The sequence below is a fragment of the Ictidomys tridecemlineatus genome, chromosome 12 (genome assembly GCF_052094955.1).
Source record: "Ictidomys tridecemlineatus isolate mIctTri1 chromosome 12, mIctTri1.hap1, whole genome shotgun sequence".
NCBI lineage: Eukaryota > Metazoa > Chordata > Mammalia > Rodentia > Sciuridae > Ictidomys > Ictidomys tridecemlineatus.
The window spans coordinates 777,504-797,908 of NC_135488.1; the positions used below are offsets into that span (position 1 = coordinate 777,504).

The 20,405-nt window shown below is 41.0% G+C and overlaps 1 protein-coding gene and 1 pseudogene across 1 annotated transcript in view; both read right to left on the bottom strand.

The window, feature by feature from the left end:
* The window catches only part of LOC101976104 (uncharacterized), a 91,232-nt gene that overhangs the window by 21,593 nt on the left and 49,234 nt on the right, over positions 1 to 20,405 (bottom strand). The window lies entirely within an intron of this gene.
* LOC101975824 (ribosomal RNA processing protein 36 homolog pseudogene) lies at positions 16,324 to 18,050 on the bottom strand (annotated as a pseudogene).

Sequence of the window (20,405 nt, forward strand, 5' to 3'; positions counted from 1 at the left end):
TGTGTGTTGCTCCATCATGGGCCTACTCTGGGAAAAGAAAACTTAATGCAGTGAAGTCATGCCAATATGGACAACGGGTAATCTCCTCAGGAGGCACACTGCAACCCCTGGATTCTACACATCAGATTATCTACAGGGAAATATCTGATCCCTCTGTGGACATCTATGGCATAATTGGTGTCCAAGTTGTGGTAAAATAGCATTAGGGGACCTAGGAAATATTTCCCCAGCTGGTCTGTTTTCAGGGGTCCCTTCTGTTGACCAGAGAGTGGGAGAAAATCTTTACTACAAGGACATCAGATAAAGCACTACTTTCCAGGATATTAAAAGAACTCAAAAAACTTAACACCAAACTAACTATCTATCTATCTATCTATCTATCTATCTATCTATCTATCCATCTATCTATCTATATCCCAATCAACAAATTGGCTAAGGATCTAAACAGACCACTTCTCAGAAGAATATATATAATTTATCAACAAATCAATTTTAAAACTGTTCAACTTCTCTGGTAATTAGAGAAATGCAAATCAAAACTACTATAAGATTTTATCTCACTCCTCCTGTCACAATGGCAATTATCACAATAAAGAAATAATAAATGTCAGTGAGGATGTGAGGAAAAGGGTACATTCATACATTTCTGGTGGCACTGAAAATTGTGCACCCAGTATGGAAAGTAGTCTGGAGATTCCTTAGAAAACTTGGAATGGAACCACCATTTGACCCACTCCTTGCTACCCATTCCTTGATCTATACCCAAAGGACTTAAATCAGTATTCTATAGTGATGTAGCTACATCACTGATCATAGCAGCTCAATTCACATTAGCTAAACTATGGAACCAACCTAGATGCCTTTCAGTAGATGAATGGATAAAGAATCTGTGGTATTATATACACAATGGACTATTACTCAGCATTAAGAGATAAAATTATGGCATTCCCAGGTAAATGAATGGAGTTGGAGAATATCATGCTAAGAGAAGTAAGCCAATCCCCCAAAAAGCAAAGACCAAATGTTTTTTTTGATAAGTGGATGCTGATCTATAATAGGGATATATGGGGGGAAAGAATGGAGAAACTTTTATTGGGCAAAGGGGATAGAGGGGAGGGGAGGTGGTATGGGGGGACAGGAAAGATGGTGGAATGAGATGGATATCATTATGTACATGTATGACTGCACATATGGTGTGACTGTACATCATGTACAACCATAGAAATGAAAAGTTGTGCTCCATTTATGTACAATGAATTAAGATGTATTCTGCTGTGATGTATAACTAATTAGAACAAAATTTTTAAAAGACCTTATATGAACAAGAAAGAAGGTACAGCCTTTGGAGTTCTCCCATGGACACTGCAGATAGATCAATCAGTAGCCTATCAGTGAAAAAAAAACTTGACCACACAGTAAAAAAAGTGTCATCTGCCTTTATGGCATGACAAACACTTGTGATTTACTACAGGAGGTTGAGAAACCCACTCTAGGACAGCCCACTACTCTATGTGTTCCTCATGGAGTCCACCTCGCTGTTTACACTCATTTCTTCTATAATCCTACAATGAAACCTCAGGGACTCTGTTCTTCAAACTCAGAGAGCTCAGCATGGATTTTGAGTCCTCACACTTTGAAATACCTAGTCTCCCTTCATCACATCCCTTGATCCCATGTCTCTGTGTTCACACCAGCCTTCTCAACTCCACCTCCCCAGGTGCTGGCACTCCCCCTCCCTCTGCCACAGTTATACCTTCCAGTCTGCTGCATCTGAGCCTCCAACTGGTCCCCAGCTCCCCCTCCCCCTCCCCCTCCTTGCAGTCTGCCAGCCTCTCCTAGTAGGCACAGTCTCACATTCTGCCCAGCCTCTCCTTCATCCTAGGATTCACCTCACATGCCCTCCTATCAGAGAGCACCCGGCTGGGCCAGGGTCAGCGCTGGAGCCCAGCCCTCTGTTGCCCCCTTCTCCTCCCCTTTTTCTGTGATTGAATAAAGAGGGAGTCACACTTCTCTTTTACCGTTTGCTTGCTTTGCCTTTAACTAACACTTCTCTAGAACTACGCGGAAAACAGTACTAACTGCTGGGGAGAATTGAGGGGTGGTAAGAGGAAGAGGGCAAGGAGGGTTGTTGGGGATGATCAATGCTCTGAGTCTTGATGTAGAGACAGAACGTGCTCCCTCTATGGTAATTCAAGGATCTTTATCATTTTGAAGTTTGCCCTGTTCTTGCTCAATAAGATCAAATTTATTATATAAAATTTTGGGAGGGATGTAAATGAGTACTAGAGGACATTTTGTAGTAATGGATATAATAAGTTTGTTGACTGTAGTTCTGGTTTCATGTGTGTGTAAAAATGTCCAAACATATATATATAGGTTAACATATGTTCATCAAACCTCCATAAGGCTGTAATAAAGTGGGACATATCTAAAACTGATGTTAAAAAGGAAACATACAGTCTTTAACCAGTACACTATAAAAGGACAAATAATTTATTAGCAAGTAATCAGTAACTTGGAAAAAGCAAATTTTGTGAAAATAACAGTAAAGAAAATCCTAAGCAAAAGAGCAAAATTTGAAAATAAACACAACACAGAGTATCACTGATGTCAAATTTGTTGCTTTAAAAAAACAAATGAAATTGAAAAAACTATGATAAATTTGACAAGTAAAAATTGTGTTAATTATATATTATATAATTGTACATATGCAACAATGTTTCTATTAATGTTGGGGAAATATTCTGGAAGATGTAAGATAATTCTATCATCATAGAGAGTAATGACAAGCCCTAAATGGTATGAATTACTATGTGCATAGGCTATATGCTACAGCCATTGTACCTGAAGTCTATCCCTATCCCAAAAACCAGTAGTCCACACGTGTTTGTACAGCATAGACCATGTAATGAAAGGAATAATTAGGCTGTGGAATTGAAACAATACCCTTCATATATCCCTTGATATTAGACAATGATAAATGATAGAGATTACAGTTCAGGAAAGAAAAAAAATGACATTCCCCCTCCCCCAAAAAAATGATGCAGGAATAATTGGACAACTGTGTGAAAATAAAATGCTATTGTACCCTTCATTCATACCACATAAGAACTCATTTCAGATGCAATAAGTTCTGAAATAAAAAGAAGATATAAAGCATTGAAAAGTTGATGTAAGAAAGGGTGGGCTAGGGTGCATGTAGTGGTGCACACCTGCAATATCAGGTGCTCTGGAGGCCAAGGCAGGAGGATCACAATTGTGAGGCCAGCCCCAGAAAGTGAGCAACACCCTGAGGCAAAGTAAAATTTTTCAAAGGGCTGATGCAACTCAGTCATAGGATACACTGGCTTCAATCCACAGTATCACAGAAGAAGGGTAAAAATATCAATAAATATAAAAGAGAGTTATTTTTCTACAAAGTTACGCAAAATAATATTTTTTTAAATTTTATAAATTATACAATATTAATAAAAATTATATTAATCAAATGATATCAATAAAGGGTGCAGAGAGATGAAGTCATAGAGTAAAAGAAACTCATTTCCTCACATATAATCAAATATAAAATGAAAAGTTCAAAGAGAGACCCCAAACGAAAAGCAGGCAAAAAATTTGAAGAGTCACTGTTTATATGAAATATCTAAGTGTTCAATAAACATAAAAGACTCAACCTCTTTGGAAATTAGAGAAATGTAAAATAAAATCACATCATACACACAAAACTAAATAGTATTGAAGAACATATGGAGTAAATGAATGCTCATGAAGTGAAGGTGGAATTTAAGTTGTCATTATCTATCTGTGGAAACTATTTTTCTACTAAAGATACATGATACTCCCCCACCAGAAGCAAAGGCTCCTAGAAATGTGAACCCTAATGACGTAGAAGGACACAGCTGTATTGCTCAAAGACCTGAGGCCCAGGGGTGTGCCTAAGGAGCCTGTACACTCAGGAAGAGGAACAACAAACTGTGGAAAATAATGGTTTCTAGGAGCCAGACACAATTATGTCATAGTACATACAAATATTGTAATAGTGTACAACATGTCAGTTTTCCATAAATGTCAAACAAATGTTGCATGTAACCCATAAGCATATTTTTAAAAGAAATGGGGACAATTTATGAGAAAATAAAATACATAGAAGAATATAAAAGACTCAATTACACACTCAATGTGTAGATGACAAATGTCTTCATTACCAAGGTGATCATTTCCCTCAAGTTAATCTGGAATAACATCCCATCAAAATTTTATTGTGCAAAAGCAGCAGTTATCAATTGTTGACGCTAATGTATATGATTGAACTATTATTATAAAAATAAAGACCCAGGATTCACAATACAGAAAATTCCACAGGTATGTCACACTATTGTCATGTATGTAAGAAATAAAAAAAAAGAAAGAAACATTTAATGTAATGAACGATACAATGCAACTTAAAGGTAGATGTTAGAATTGGAGGCACAGATCACTGGCAGAGTTGCGCAGCATGGGTATGGCTCTGAGGTTACAGCACAGTTCTCCCCTAGAAGCAGAGGTTAAGGGGGTTGATATCCCTAATAGTCTTAGGGAGCTGATGACTCTCCCTTCATGATACACCCAACAAACATCTGCTCCTGTTTTGAGTCCCTCTTAAACAGACTCCTAAATGAGTTGAGAAACTTCTATACAATGAACAACTGAGAAAACACCTACCATCAAATGAGTAAGAAAAGTTGGGGTACACTTGGGCATTAGTCTGCCTTGAGCAACGAGCCTATAGTTGGGACAAGATACCCCAAATCCAGTGTCACCTTGAGTAGAGAAGATTTGGATCATAAATATAGCATATTTAACTAAATTGCCTGTAGTTGGGCCTGAATTTATCTGGTGCACAGAGAGGAAGGGACTAGAAATACACAAGTATCAAGACCAGAGGACAAACTAGTGGTTTTCCATGGCTGTGCATAATCCCTGGGGCTTCTTCCCTGGGACAAGGACAAAGGAAGAGTTGAATCTCAGTGTCCCAGTTTATCCCTAGAAGGGATTTGCCAGCAAATTCTGCAAATTGCTGTTGTTAACAGCTGAGCTTCTATGTGGCCAGCACCAGAGTTAACAGGGGAACACAGTTCACCACAGGAAGACCAAGTGGGAAAGCAGCACTTCCTGAGGCCCACCCCTCTCCCTAGCATCTTAGCAGGAACCTGGCCTGCCAATTCTTTCTCTAAGGAATTTGAGCATGCACCAAGTGTCCCGACTTTAATTCATTCCACTCAACAGACTGCATCCCCAAACCCCAAACCCTAGGAGAAACGGCAATTGTGCATATGTGTATCTCCCCAGATCGCAGAGGAGGGGTTTCACATTGGTGTGCAAGCACTTCTGTGTGCTATAGTCCCCACCAGGAGTGAAGAAAAGTGGTTAAAAACTATAGATCCCGGTTTTGCTTCTGTGTTATGTTTGTTATTTTGTACCAGGGATTGGACCTTTGGGCACATTACAACTGCAACACATCCCTGGCCCTTCTATTACTCTTTTTTTTTTTTTTTTGGTCGGGGGACAGGGTCATGTTTAGCTGCTTAGGGACTTGCTAAGTGGCTGAAGCTGGCTTTGAACTTGTTATCCTCCTGCCTTGGCCTCCTCAGATGATGGGATTACAGGCATGCACCACCATGCCCACCTACACATCTCTGCTTATTCCCTTTATTTCTAGAAGAGGTTCACGGCTCCTTTTCCCAGTGGCTACTAGGCAGCCTAAATTCTAGCAAGTTCGCAACAGGAATTTAGTGCATCAGTCAAGTGTAAGACTTCCTGCAGCCTAAGCAAATCTAGAAAGGTAATGAGGGTTCTGATCTTATGGAAATGGAAGAAAGAACCTCTTTTACACGGTTGGTAACATATAAATTTGGTACAAAATATTTTTTATAAATAGCATGAAAGTTGTTTCAAAACTAAATATAGAACTACTATATGATGCAGTGAAAATAATTCTGGGTATACAGCCAAAGGAACTGGAATCTCTCTGTTAATAAATGACTTCATACTCATCTTCACTTGGCAGTATACACAGTAGCCAAGGTAAGGAAATAAGTGTCTTTTGGATAAAGGGTGCACCAAGAGATTCCTCCCACCTGCAGGACACTCAGCTACTCCTGAGAGACTACACCCCTAAATTCAGGCAGCTCTCTATCAGGATAAGACCTAGGTACTGACGTTCATGAGACCCTCCAAGAGAACTTAGGCCAGCTGTGGGATCCTACATTAAGCAGTTCTAAAACACAGGACCAGGAAAATATCAGCGAGAGGGATGAGAACCCAGTGACAAAGTCTACATGGGGGAAAGTCATTTTGACCACGTGAGGATGGACACACACAAATTTACATCATGAGACTTTTTGTTTGTTTTGTTTTTGGGTTTTGTTTTGTTTTTTTTTGTTGTTGTTGTTGTTGTTTGGTTTTTTTTTGTACCAGGGATTGAACTCAGGGCCACTTAACTCCTGAGCCACATCCCCATCTTTTTTTCTATTTTATTTAGACACAGGGTCTCACTGAGTTGCTTAGGGCCTTGCTAAGTTGCTGAGGTTGATGGAGCTCAGGATGCTCCTGCCTCAGCCTCCTGAGCCACTTGGATTACAAACTATTGTAACAGACTCAGGGCCACCAAGCCCAACACCACGTGAGTTTCATACAGATTCACATAAATGTTGTATCTCACATGGGAACATGTTTGTTAAGAGAAATGTGTGGGATTTATGAGAAACTAAAACATACAGAAGTCCATAAAAGTCTCAATTACACACCCAATGTACCAGTGACAAAAGTCATCATTACAACAATGACCATTTTCTCCACACTTATCTATATTATCCCATCAAAACTGCTCTGAACATATATGAATATATCACAGTAAATTTCACCATTATGTTTATCTATAAACCAGTAGTTTAAAACTATAAATAAACAGAAGGAAGACCAGGAGAGGATGGGGAATGAGGAGCTAGGAGGAGAGGGAAAGGGGAAGTACCACTAAAACGGAGCAAATTATATCCATGCTTCTATGATTATGTCAAATGAACCCCAACATTATGTATGAATATAATGCACTAATAAAAATATTCAGCATGCTTTATTTGTAATGGAATAAGGAACCAAAGAATAAGTTTCTAAAATTTATCCAAAAGTTAAATATATGTTCATTTAGCCAAGAAACTTTTAAATTATTAAAGCAAAAGGAGTAGCTATCATTATGAGATAGTGTATATTATGAAACTATAATACTACCATAATGATCAAGGAATCACAACATTAAAAAATCCATAGAAGAATCCATATAATTGTATTCTTTTTTTCTTGTTGTACTGGGGTTTAAACCTAGGGCGCTTAACTACAGAGCCACATCCCCAGCCTCTTTTATTTAGAAATAGGGTCTCACAGAGTTGCTTAGGGCCTCACTAAGTTTCTGAGGCTGGCTTTTAACTCCTGATCCTCCTGCCTTATCCTCCTGAGCCGCTGGAAGTACAGGTGTGCACCATGTGCCTGGCTGAAAATTATATTCTTAAATTTAATAGAACAGTCTTTGTAAATCCAAACATATTTAGGCCAGTCTCAGCAACTTTTCTCAAAATAAAAAATTCTGATGTCGCCCCAAAGAACCACTATCAACAGTAAGCTTCTCCTCAGCAAGATCATTACAAAGATTGTCAGCAGGATTTTTTTCCCCCCAGAGCGCTCACTGTGGTTTGAACTTTCTCTTTCTTATAAAAGGCCAGTTTGGAGACAAATGTAACAAACTCTGTCTCAAGAGAGCTTGCTGTACATGTTATTATTTTTGTTTTCCTTGGTAAAATAATAACCTATGAAACCTCTCTGTACCCTTAAAATATGGGGGAAAAAAAGAGTAGCTGCCCTGTAACCACGCACTGACTATAAATCTCAGAGAAGTTCCCTACCAGGGTCCCCGCATTGCTCCCTCCGGAGGCTGCAACTTAAGTAAACCTGCTGCCCGCGAATTCCTCAGGTGCCGCCCCCTCCGCCCTACATCAGAACCAGGGATGGAGCTCCTGGTAAAGCACCCTGCAGAAGGAAGATTGGGAAGGAGGGAGAAAAAAGCAAGAAAGCCAGCTAGCTCAGGCGGACGGCGGCAGCGAGGCCCAGAGCCACTGCTCCTCTCCAGCAGGAAAATCCACGTGGATAGACTTCTCAGACCACCGCCCACCTGTCAATCACCATCCACCAGGCTCCTGACTCTCTAGGGCCAGCTGAGGTGGTGCAGCAGGCTGGGCAGGAGCTCCGCTGCCGTCACGCTCCCCACCTGGCTGGCCAGGGGCCTGAGGGGACGCTGCCAGGAGGAGGGCTCAGGCCGCGGAGCCCGGAGTCCCCAGCAGCTCCTGGTCCCACCGCAGCCAGTCCCGCGGTTCCAACGACCTCCCTCCCCGGGCTCAAGAGGCCCCGCCACACTCACCATTTCCTGGCGCTCGGGAGCCAGGCGGCCGCCAGGGATCTTCAGCACCCGCAGGGCAAAGCCAGCGAGACCCCAGGGCTGGCGACAGAAGCCTAGAGCCAGATCGCGAGAAGGGCAGCTCAGAAGGAAAGTGCCCGGCCAGATCGCGGAAGCCGCTCCATCCTCGCTGGCTGTGCCGGGATTAGACGGTTCTCCCCGAGTGCTCTCCGCTGCACAGGGCTGCAGACCCGCCCCGCAGGCTGAGCCCAGAGAGCCTTCTTTCTGAGTGACAGTAGATGACATCCAACCCAGGAATCAGTGAGGCCAGAATGACAGGTTCCTGTTGACAACTTTTATTTTTTTCTCTTGTAGTTAAAGCAACGTCCGGGACTTCTTAAATTGACTTCCAGACAACTCACGTATTATCGAATCAAGCCTTGAAGCACACCTGCCACTGACCGGGAACATAGTCTGCTCCGGATCCCCCGAACAATTGCAAGGACAATTTCAAGGACGCTTCTTTTAAGCTTAAAAACCACGAAAGGGACGTTAGGGGGTTTGGCCAAAGCAAGCAAGCGAAGTTACAGAAGTGGTAGATTGCAGTCAGGCGGCGGGAAGGTTAGCCAATCACAATTAGCCCAGTCACCCCAGTTACTGAAACAAAGCCCCCTTAGATAGTACCATGTTCTTGAGGGTCTCTACAAGAAAAGGAAAAACAACTTGCCCCTATGTTGCATGGCTGTGTTACAAAATGGAGTTATTAAACAAAATGGAATTACTTTGGCTTGAGATCACACCCTTGAGGACTGTGAATTGGACAAGAGGGCCTCAGGCTACAGCTATCAAGGCAAAGTTTCCTCTTAGAAGAGTGATCTAGCACCGCCAGGGAACATGTGCGATGAACCTCGCATACGAGGTGATTTCAACTTATGAATTATATGTCTGCACAGTATTCACGAGTGGAAATAATAAAATGACAATTACTGTGCAATTTCATTTAACTTTCCTGCTCTCTTGTCGTGTGACTCTGCAGATTGACCTGGAAAGCAATCCCCTAAGGCAGCAATGTCCAATGAAAACCATATGTGAAGCACAAGGGTAACTTAAAATTTTCTAATATTCGCTTTAAAAATTTAAAAGAGAGAGGGTAATTGATTGTAATGTCATAATCGAATATATCCAGAATATTATCCAGATTATTATCATTATGTTCATGTAGCCCCAAAAGAATGTGGGCAGGATTTTTTTTTTTTTCTGCAGAGATCTCACTGTGGTTTGAAGTTTCCTCTTTCTTGTAAATGCCAAATTTACAGACAAATGTTGTAACAGACTCTGTATCAAGAGAGCTTGGTGTACAAAAGTTAGTATTTGTTTTTCTTGGGAAAAACCTGTAAAACCCCTGTGCTAAAAATATCAGAAAGAGAGTAACTGTTATGTAAACACCCAGGGAGGATAAATTTCACTTTGTTTCCCTGGATGAAGAGATTTTTCATCCTTAGCTCCTCCGGACAACTAAAGCTTAAATAAACCTGCTTCCTACAAATTCCTTGGGAGCCTGACCTCAACTGTCCTACACCAATGTCACATGTATAAAATTACTAATGAAGCTTATGTATTTTTGGAACTATATCCCAAAACTCACTGGGTTTAAACCTTCCAGGATATCTCATATTAGACAAGAGAGCCTCAGGCTACAACTAATTGAAGGCAAAGTTTCCTCTTAGAAGAGTGATTTAACCACGCAGGGGAACATGTGTGATGAACTTCGCATACAAGGTAATTTCAACTTATGAATTATATGTCTGCATAGTATTCACGAGTGGAAATAATATAATGACAATTACTGTGCAATTTCATTAAACTTTCCTGATTGTAATGCCATATTGCAGCAAACACATTCAGATTTGACTATTATAGGTCCCCTGTCCTCTGAAACAAAGAGCCTCGTCCCTTGTTTTTTATTTATTTATTTATTTTTTAGTTGTAGGTGGAAATATAATCTTTATTTTATTTTTTTAAAGTGTGGTGCTGAGGATCAAATCTTCATGTGTGCTAGGTGAGTAAGTACTGAGCCACAACCCCAGTCCAGGTCCCCTATTTTTTATGCCATAAGTGATGGACACAGTTCCTTAATAATATTTCTCCTCAGACCCAATATCCCAGGGAGACAGTGCCTGAGTGAGGATAGGGAAGTGTCCAAAGCAGGACACTCTTTCCCACTGAAAGGTTTTCACAGCTCCATTCCCATTGCAGCTATCAGACAGCAAACAAAGGAAAATGGGGTCCCAGGAAGTGGGGGACACATGTCTTCAGATCTGTCCACAGGCTTGACTCTATTGTTTCAAACATGAAATGAATACTTCTTATTTGACAATTTGGCCTTAGACTTAATGGCCAGGCTATGACGTCTGTTTCATCCTGTGGTCAAAGCCCCACAGCTAATTAGCTGGACTGGGACTCAGCATGAGCTGTACCTTATTCCAAATCCAAAACCCCTCCACCAGAAAAAGGAACTCATGCAACATTTCTAATTCTCATCAGACTTGGAATATGACAACCTTTTTTTTAAAAAAAGGAGCATTTGTGATTATATGTATATAAAATACAGTACTATGTATTACATATCAAAACACAAAGAGAACTTTCTCATATATCTGAGTCATTATGAGACTCCAATTCCAGGATCCAGGGAATCTTGGTTCAGCTTACATCAAGGGCAAACACCAGCTAGAATTAATATCAATTCCCATTTGCAAATAAAAATATAGGCTGATTTTGAAAATGTGGTAGATTAAATCGGGGTTTATGAAATATTCAACTGGCTGCTCTAGCGGGATGTAAAGGACCACCAAGTCCTATGATTTCAAAACATAGATGGATATGAGCTGTAGAGAAATGCAGCAAAGATCTTCTTTATTATAGGCATAGAATAAGAGGAGGGCAAGGGGACCTGTGATTATTGGCAGTGCTTTGAAACATCTGATATTAGTATCTGGAGTTCAGACAAAGAAAATCAACATGTTGTATTTGGGCATGTGGATGGCATTAGTCCCTATTAAGAAAAGGTTATAGTAAACTTGCAAAAGAAAACTGGTGTGAGTGGCAGATAGTGGTGAAACAATTATTATCTGCAAGGTGTCTTCCAGGGTTTTGTCCATGATAGAGCCACAGCACATATGTGTTTAATAGTCTCCATGAGGATCTTCATCTGACTAAGTCCTCCAAGAACATCCTCAATACAGGGAAAACATAGGCTTCTACATATCAAATGCCTTCTTGGCAGTATGCATCCCAACTGAGAACTGCCCAGACAGGACTGTATGAAATTCCTTCAAACCTGCTCCTGTTGGGAGAAAACCTCTCTCTTCCCTATTTTGAAGTGAGCACCTAGAGAAAACATTCCAGGAGGACTTTTTGACACAATTTCTTGTCTTTTTTGTTGTTGTTGTTATGGGAGGTCTTTAGAAACAGAGCTGTCAACCCAGGTTCCTCCTAGGGGCAAATGCTTGGAGACCACAGGTGCAACAGAGCACATCATAGGGCCCAGAATTTGACTAAGGGAATAACAAACCTAAATGGCTGAGAATCAACTGAAAGATGACTCAAGCTTATCAGCTGGGAAATTGGAAATTAATGAAACATTGTTATTTTATTTGCCACAAGGATGACAGAACAGCCAAAATAAAAAAACTATGCCAATACCCAGAAAATACTGGCTTCAGAGAAGCGGCTACAGTCAGAAATTTCTGGTGGCAGTCTAAGAGCTGCAGCTTCAATGTGATCATGCTCTGCCTGTAGCTACTGCAATGTTACATGTGCATGTTCTTTCAATCAGTATTCCATTTCCACAAATTCTATCCTCATTAGGAAACCAGTTTGTTATCAGATAAATTGTGCCCCTCCCCAAATCTCATGTTAATGTTCTAACAACCCAGTACCTCAGACTGTGATTCTATTTGCACATATGTTGCTTAAAGACATAATTATTGTTAGTCCAGTTATTTGATGTGGGGCCTAATCCATAAAGCCACTTGGTCCACTTATAAGAAGTGAAAATAAGGACATGGATAAGCATAGAAAAATGTTGTGGAAACAGAGACAGAAAACGGCAATCTACATGTCAAAGTGTGGGCCTCAAAAGAAATCATTCCAACGAGGATGTTGATGTATAGCCTCTGGAATTAGGACAAAATACATTATTGTCCTGAAGCCCACAATTGTGGCAGTGTCTTATGACAGCCCTATGAAACAATGTAGCCCTCTAGGACACACAAACACTGTCCGTGCTGCATAGTGGAATGAAGGTGTAATTGTATCGCATCACCTTCCACCAACATTGAAAGGCTAAACTGCTGCAAGAAATGACATTTCTTACTGGAATATTCTGAAGGCAAGTGAGGACACACAGCTTCTTACCTGGTGGAACCACAGTGATATTGTTATGCAGCATCCTATACGGGCAAAGACCAAACAGACTCCATGTTACCCTGAGACTCCATATCATGTAAGAATGATTCTCCCATGGGAAAAACCTGTCTCTGTGCCCATTAATGATTACCTAGCACAGCATACTTGGCAACATAAAATGGCAATTCTTATACAATGTAAAATTGTACAATTCTTGTACAATGTAAAATTGTTCTCTCTTTGGTTCTCATTTTTCTTGGGCAATGTACCCTTGTCCGAGATTGATTGTCTGGATGTTAGTAACCATTCTCTAACTTGTACTCAATTAGGGTCATTGTGACCCACTTCCCTTCTGCTTGCTTGCTGCTATGCCAACCTGGAAAAGTCTCATGGGAAATACCAATGTACCCATTGCATTGTTTTTCCTAACTGCTCGATTCAGGTTCTGTACCCCGCTTGCTAGCAGTTACATCGGCTTAGAGAGGAGTTTTGTGGTTTTTCTCATAAAGACCCTAAAATGTTGAAGCTCTAGGCTATTTTCTGCAGACACAACTTGGTTCTGTAAGAGGCAGTCCCAGCCAGTCAGAATACAGACTCTTCAATTTGGACAAAACTGGAACTTGGTGTGTTTTCTCAGCAAACTGCCCCACAACAATGTGTTTTGTGGTAGGGCATAGTTCCAAAAAAAATATGTAGCAAAGTTTAACCTCCTTTGTATTATCTCACTCCTCTTCATGTAAATACTGTCCTGGTAAGGCTGTTATTATTTAAGTCTTGTAGAAGGACTAGATGCACAGTGGAGTCAACTGCTACATGGGCTACCTGGGGCTGGAAACTAAAGCAAAAACTGGTAACAGTAAAAAAAAAAATACCCATTGCCCAGTACAAATTGAAAATTATGTCAAATGCTTTCTCTGTTATTTCTACAAGTATGTGATCTGAAGCTTTATATCTACTGGGATGCACAAGGTAGTAAATACAGTCCAGATAACTTTGGGAATGAAAATGTAGGTCATTCAAGTGGTAAAGTGCTAGAACAAAGCTGAGAGAAGTCTCTACACTTGGGTATTTGTACTAGCTCTATCCTGGCCATCTCAAGTACCTGCCTGTGAATACACTTCTCCAGAAGGGTCATCAAACCTCAGACCAGAGATATTATTGTTGGTTATGTGGTGTACTTGATTTTTTTTCTCAAGGAAACAGAGTTAATAAATGGCTTCCTGATGATCTGTATGGAACTCTGCAAAGAGATCTCCTGACATCCAGTACAACATGTAACACTGACCACTCTGACAGGCACCACAGGAAATGCTTCCCTTGAAAAATTGTACACCAAGATCTGGAATATATAAATATAAATATACACCTCCATCCAGGGGTAACACCAAATTACAGAGTAAGGTCCCTAGATAAATAGCTCAGTAGAAAAATTATGACTCAATGCCTAAATACCCACCCTGGCTAGCCATGCATGCCCAGTGGTATTAATATGAAAGACTGTCAGAGTTCTAATATATATCTAATAAGGTCCTCTGCAGTTCCCCTCTACACACCCCCACATACATGTAAGGGGAAGGTGAAAGACTTCTCACATGTGCTCACAGAAAGGGCTTTTCTGGATTAGTTTTTCTGGACTGTCCTCTTTTACCTGTGGGTGCTTCCTGATGAATGGACATAGGATCTTGTGTTTGGCTTTGTCAACATCCTTAAATGCTCCCACTCTGAACATTTTTGTGGCTACAACTTTGGAACTTTTGGACACATCAAGAAACAGATTTCTCTCTTGAGCATCTTCCTTCAAATGAACTGGATAAGGGACAGTTTCTAGAATGTGTGCCTGGTTAAAAGATTTCTAATGCCAAAAACTTTTGGCCACTTCTTCAAAATTTATTTCAGTGAATCTCTTTCAATAATTAGGCCTCCCCAAGCACTCCTAGGGGTACTGACTTTTCATCTTCTCAACTGTATAAAAGTATGCAAACACAAATGGCCTTTCAAATTCTTTGGACAGTTATCAATGCAGCCAAGGGCCTTAGTTTAAGAAAACAGATTTGGCTTCAGAATTTACATTTTATTACCATTCCTGTGACCCTAGAGAAGTGATCATGCTTTTCAGGCTTTACACACACACACACACACACACACACACACACACACACACACACACATACAATGGGGATCACATTGGCATATACTTCTTGGAAGATCATAAAATGTAAATGAAATTAAGCTCATGCAATTTACATTTTGGTATCAACCATAGAAAACCCTGAAACTTTGACATGAGAATAACAATGGGTGAGAGACACCAGAGGACAACATCTAGGAGGCCTGAATTCCAGCAGATCTTGTGTAGGTCCTTCTCTTCTGGGACTAACTGCACTCTGCATCAGCAACATGCTTTTTGAAATCAAATGAACCTCACATGTGGTTCATTTCTGATAATAAACCTTGCCCTGTTATCCTGCTATGTTTAGAATTAGATGGATGTATGGCCCAGCACACACAGTGGGTCCCAACGCTAAGCAGTTAGTGACTCAATTCTTTTTTTTAATATTTATTTTTTAGTTATAGGTGGACACAATATCTTTATTTTATTTTTATGTGGTGCTGAAGATCAAACCCAGTGCCTCACACATGCTGGGCTAGCACTCTACCTCTGAGCCACAACCCTAGCCCATACAGAGTATTTTTAATGACTAGACTTTATCCCTATCTTCTTCCCCCCAATTTGGATCTTCTCTCCAGCATTCTCAGTAGTTCTGATAGTTAGATAGTTTTCTGCTTTTAACCAGCCAGAATCCATTCACTGACTTAAAAAAAAAAAAAAAGATTGACACATATGACACCAGGGACCCTGTACCACTCTCCTGGCAAGGCAAACTATACTGGTAGCTATGATCCTAGGCTTACAATCAGGAGAGAGGAGCATTTCAGCTTCCATTTCTATCATCAGGACATCTTTCTCTCATTTCAGAGACATCAAGCAATAGATGTAGTTCTTTTTTTATTTTCCCTTTTGTGGTACCGGGGATTCTCTACAACCAAGACACATTCCCAGCCCTACCCTACATTTTTCCTTAGGTCCCGAGGATTGAACCCAAAGGCACTTTACCACTGAGTTAGATTCCTGGCCCTGGCCTTTTTTTTTTTTTTTTTAATTTTGAGACAGGCTCTTCCTAAGTGTTTAGTGCCTCGCTAAACTGCTGATACTTTGAAGCTTTGAACTTTGATCCTCATACCTCAGCCTCCCCAGCTGTTGGGATTACAGGCATGTGCCACTGTGCCCAGTTCAGGAAAGCTTTATGTCCCTACCTCCTATTTCCTCTTACAGTCAAAACCAAGTAGTTCTGTGGGAGTGGCTGACCCTTTAAATAACTGTCATCTTTTCAGGACCCAGATTTAAGTAGGAAGAGAGTCTGATCTGACTTTTCGTTTGTGGAAGGTGTAGGGTTGTGTTAGACCAGGACGCAAGAAAAGACCACTGACTCCAATTAGAATCAAATTGAAGCAAGCTTATTATTTCGACCGGCCGGACTGCCTTTTCCTCCCAAAACGGCAGGAACAAGACAGCAGCCCCAGCTTTCCTACAGCCCAGCTTTATAGCCCAGAAAGTTACACAAAAAGGGGGGTTACAGATAACAGAACTCTGACAAGCATCACACTAATGGTAGTTTACATTTTTTGCTGGCTCCAACATCAGAATTTATGAAGACCATTAGAGCCTCAGAGAGGGTCGTTGTCTGGCCAGGGAAGGCCAATATTTATGAGGTGTCACTAAAGTTTCAGAGAGGGCTGCTATCTGGTCAGAGAGCCAGGCATGGGTGAGTTCAAGGCACGGGCAGGCATTCCAGGCAGGTTCAGAATTTGCAGTAATTTATAGTAAAGCCAAAATTAGCTTTTCATGGCTTTGTGGTGAGAGGGCTCCCAATTTAATAAAAGATCAGGTTGGGTTTATCAGTTGGTTGTTTATCCCTATAAATCCCTATAAATGGTTTTTTATCCCTATAAATCCCACTAAAAGAGTTCTAGGTGTTTTACAAAATAGTAAAATAATGAAAAATAACAGTTATGTTTATGAAATGATTCCTATATAAAGTCCCAGCCCTGTAGCCACAGACTTCATGGTCCCGTTTCTTCAGTACCAGAATCACTGGTTTAAGACTAGGAAGGAAGAAAGGCAGGAGGACATAATGAACCAAATCCAAATACAGGCAGTGTGACAGAGCAGAAGGCTGAGCTATTCTTCTTGTCCTGCTCTAGGGGGAGTCCAAGAGCCCTAATCTTCTGAGTTCAAGATTGGCTGTGATCTTTCCTCGCTCTTGAACAGCAAAGAAGCAGGAGAATGAACCCAGAGATCCATGTCTCCACAGATCCTTGTCTCCCTGGGCAGTGGTAGACAGATGACAGTTCTTCAATACTCTCTGCTCAAAGGGAGATGTCTCTTGTCCTTGCCTGCATTTCGGTACCTCTTTCGACTCAAGAAACTCTCCAGCTTCTTGCTGCGCTTCAGCTCCTTGAACTTCTCAGCTAGGACCAACTGACGCTGTTAGATTTCTTCAGGAAGTATGGTCGATGACCCTGCTGGGCTTGAGTCCGCCGCCCCAGCTTCAGGGCCTGGCGAAGCTCCTGCTGTGCCATTTCTTGCTGTTCCATTCGCTGAAGCAGCTGCTGCAGTTTCTCATGCTCCTCCCCTGAAAGGTGCTTCTTCAATTGTTTTTTCACAAGCTCCTTCTCTTTGGCCATGTCATTTAAGAATTAATATGTTTTGTCAAACACCTCAGGATTATATTCCCCTGACAGATCATCAAAGCGGGGGTCCCGGGCCACCTTTTTTACTGACTGGAACAACCTGACGTAAAAATGGCACTCGAACCTTGGCTGACATCTCCAGAGGCCTGTGCTTATCTGTAACACATGCATTTTGGACAGGTGGTCTAGAACATTGCTTCATAGTGCTGTTTCCAGCTACCAATTGTTTGTATGTCTTGGTTCCCACTTGGCTCTGCAATTTCAACAGTTCCTCAAATGACACGTCAGCTATACCGCTCGACAGGTGACGGGCCACGGCTCCGAGCTCCTCGTCCCCGCCCTCCGGAGACTCACGTGGATGCTGCACCGCGGCCACCGCTGGGGGGACGGGTTCCCTGCATCGCTCCCGCTCTTTCGGAGGACAAATGGCACTGCTTCCAGTGACTCGATTCTTAATAATAGTGTGCAATCAAATTGAAGGGGTGCTACTTCTCTATCAGAAAATACAGTTCACTGCAACACAGTTCCCTAGGCTAGGTGGCTTAAGAACAATATCAATTTTTTTTAAAAATAATTCTGGAGAATGGAGAAGGTGCAGTAATAAATATCTTTCTTTCTAGAGACTCACATTGCTCTGATGGTCTTCTATGGAACTCAAAGTCTTATTTTCCCCATAAAATTAGAGTGCAGTGTGCTCTCAGTGGAGAAACAAGGCCAACACTTACTGAGCATGAAGTCATCCAGTTAAAGCACCCAGCTCATATGGGAAGACACTGAAGCTTTATCTCCTCTTGTCCTTTTTTTACACAGCATAGTTGAACTCATCTTAGTTTAAGGTAGATAGAATATAAAATCTTACCCTGTCTTCCCTAATTCCTGAAAATCTTTTAATCCTCTTGTCCATTTGCTTGTCCCTGAGCATATGAAAAAACATAAAAGATATCTCTGCCCCACGGATGGTAGACCTTCAAGCTTTGAATTTTTCCACTATCTACTTCCTTATTATCTTCTACTTTTCTGCCCCCAACTTTGTGGTGCCAACCTTGGAAATTGTACTTGTGTTGTATATGCATGTATGGAGGTGTATATTGTGTGCTCATGAGTGGGTAAGAGTAGAAAATGGCTCATATGAAGAGAGACAGGGAAGGGATTTGTGGAATGATAGGTGTTATCATTCCAAAATAAATATTATGGGAGGGGGCAGAATCCTACTTGAACTCTGCTCACTTGTGGTCTAGACCAGTCCCTTTCTTTGTCTAGGCCTCAGTTTCCTGATAATGCAATGAGGAGTTCTATGTGAACCAGTATATGTATGTACTGAATGAGGACATGGTTGGGAGCTCCATAAATATTGCTTGAGGTGCCAATGTGGGTCAGGCTTGCATGTGCAGTTTTACTGGCCTTCTGACTTGGCTTTTGCAGATGTACATGAGGCTTGGAACAGCCAGATCTCTGTTACAGCACCATATACTTATGCACAATGCACAAAGGTCTTGGCCCTTAGGGCAATTCCCGAGCCACATCCAGACTCCTCCTGCCATGAACAATAAGCAATAATTTGTAAGAAAAACCCAGGCAACCCACAAAGGGGAAGGGAATGGATGAGTATCTACTGATCAGGCATTTCAATGAAAGATACAAAATGACCCCCATGTATATGAAAATGTACTCCACATCATTACTCATTAAACTCAATTTAAAATTGCAATGCAGGGCTGGGGATTTAGCTCAGGTAGTAAAGCACTTGTTTGGTGTAAGAATCTTGTTTCTATCCTCAGTGCCAGACACATTTAAAAGACAGATGACAATGTGGAAAAAAAAAAAAAACGTCATAGCTTAAAACAACTAATGAGAGTTATAAGGATGTAGAGCAATCTCATTTATACTTTATGATCTTCTAGAAAGTAGATGCCAATCTGATCCCCATTGTGTGTGTGGGAAAGCCTGAAAAGCATGATAACTTCTCTAGGGTCACAGGAATGGTAAAAATAGTCACTTACACACAGGTATGCATTTAAATGTTCACAGTCACTTTCAAAAACTCTGTGGTGGCATCTCTTGGGATGGAAATAGACTGTATTTGTTGATCAGAGGTCCTACTCTTAGGCATATACCCAATGGAAATGCCAACCTGTGTTCACCATGTGAAAGAATGTTCACAGCAGCATTACATACAAACTGGAAACAATTCAAATATGTATCAAAAATGAAAGGATAAATAAAATGATCTATATTATCTCTAAGTGGGAGTTCAAACAAAAATTAAAATAAAATGTCACCAAAAAGGATGTATGAAACTTGAGAGTGCATTGTGGACTTCATTGAAACATATGTTACAGAATTGGGGTCCAGATATCCTACATCCCAGGCCAGCCAGTCAACTCCACAGTGAGCACATGGCATAGGATTCTTTTATCCTGGCTTGACCCATTAAATTTTATCAATTTTTGCCTGATTATTTGTGAAATTGCAAGAAAAATAGTGATTGACCACATAATAATCTCTGGTTGTTCCTTTAAAAGCTTCTTGTGGCTAGATAGCCATACAGATGCAGGTTTAACTTTCTCTAAAAAACCTTTAAGCAATTTAAATATGACATGTCATTGAACACCTTAGTAATAGAACTAAGGCTTCAAATTCTATCCTGTTATGAGGAGAAACACATGCTTTCTTGTGGAGTTCCTCATGACTAAAACACTCAGGGTCACTCCAGGGGAACTGGGCTATACAAAATAATCTTTTTCTTTGGGTCCTGTCATGATTCCTCTACCTTAAGGGTCTGGAGAGAGAGAGAGAGAGAGAGAGAGAGAGAGAGAGAGAGAGA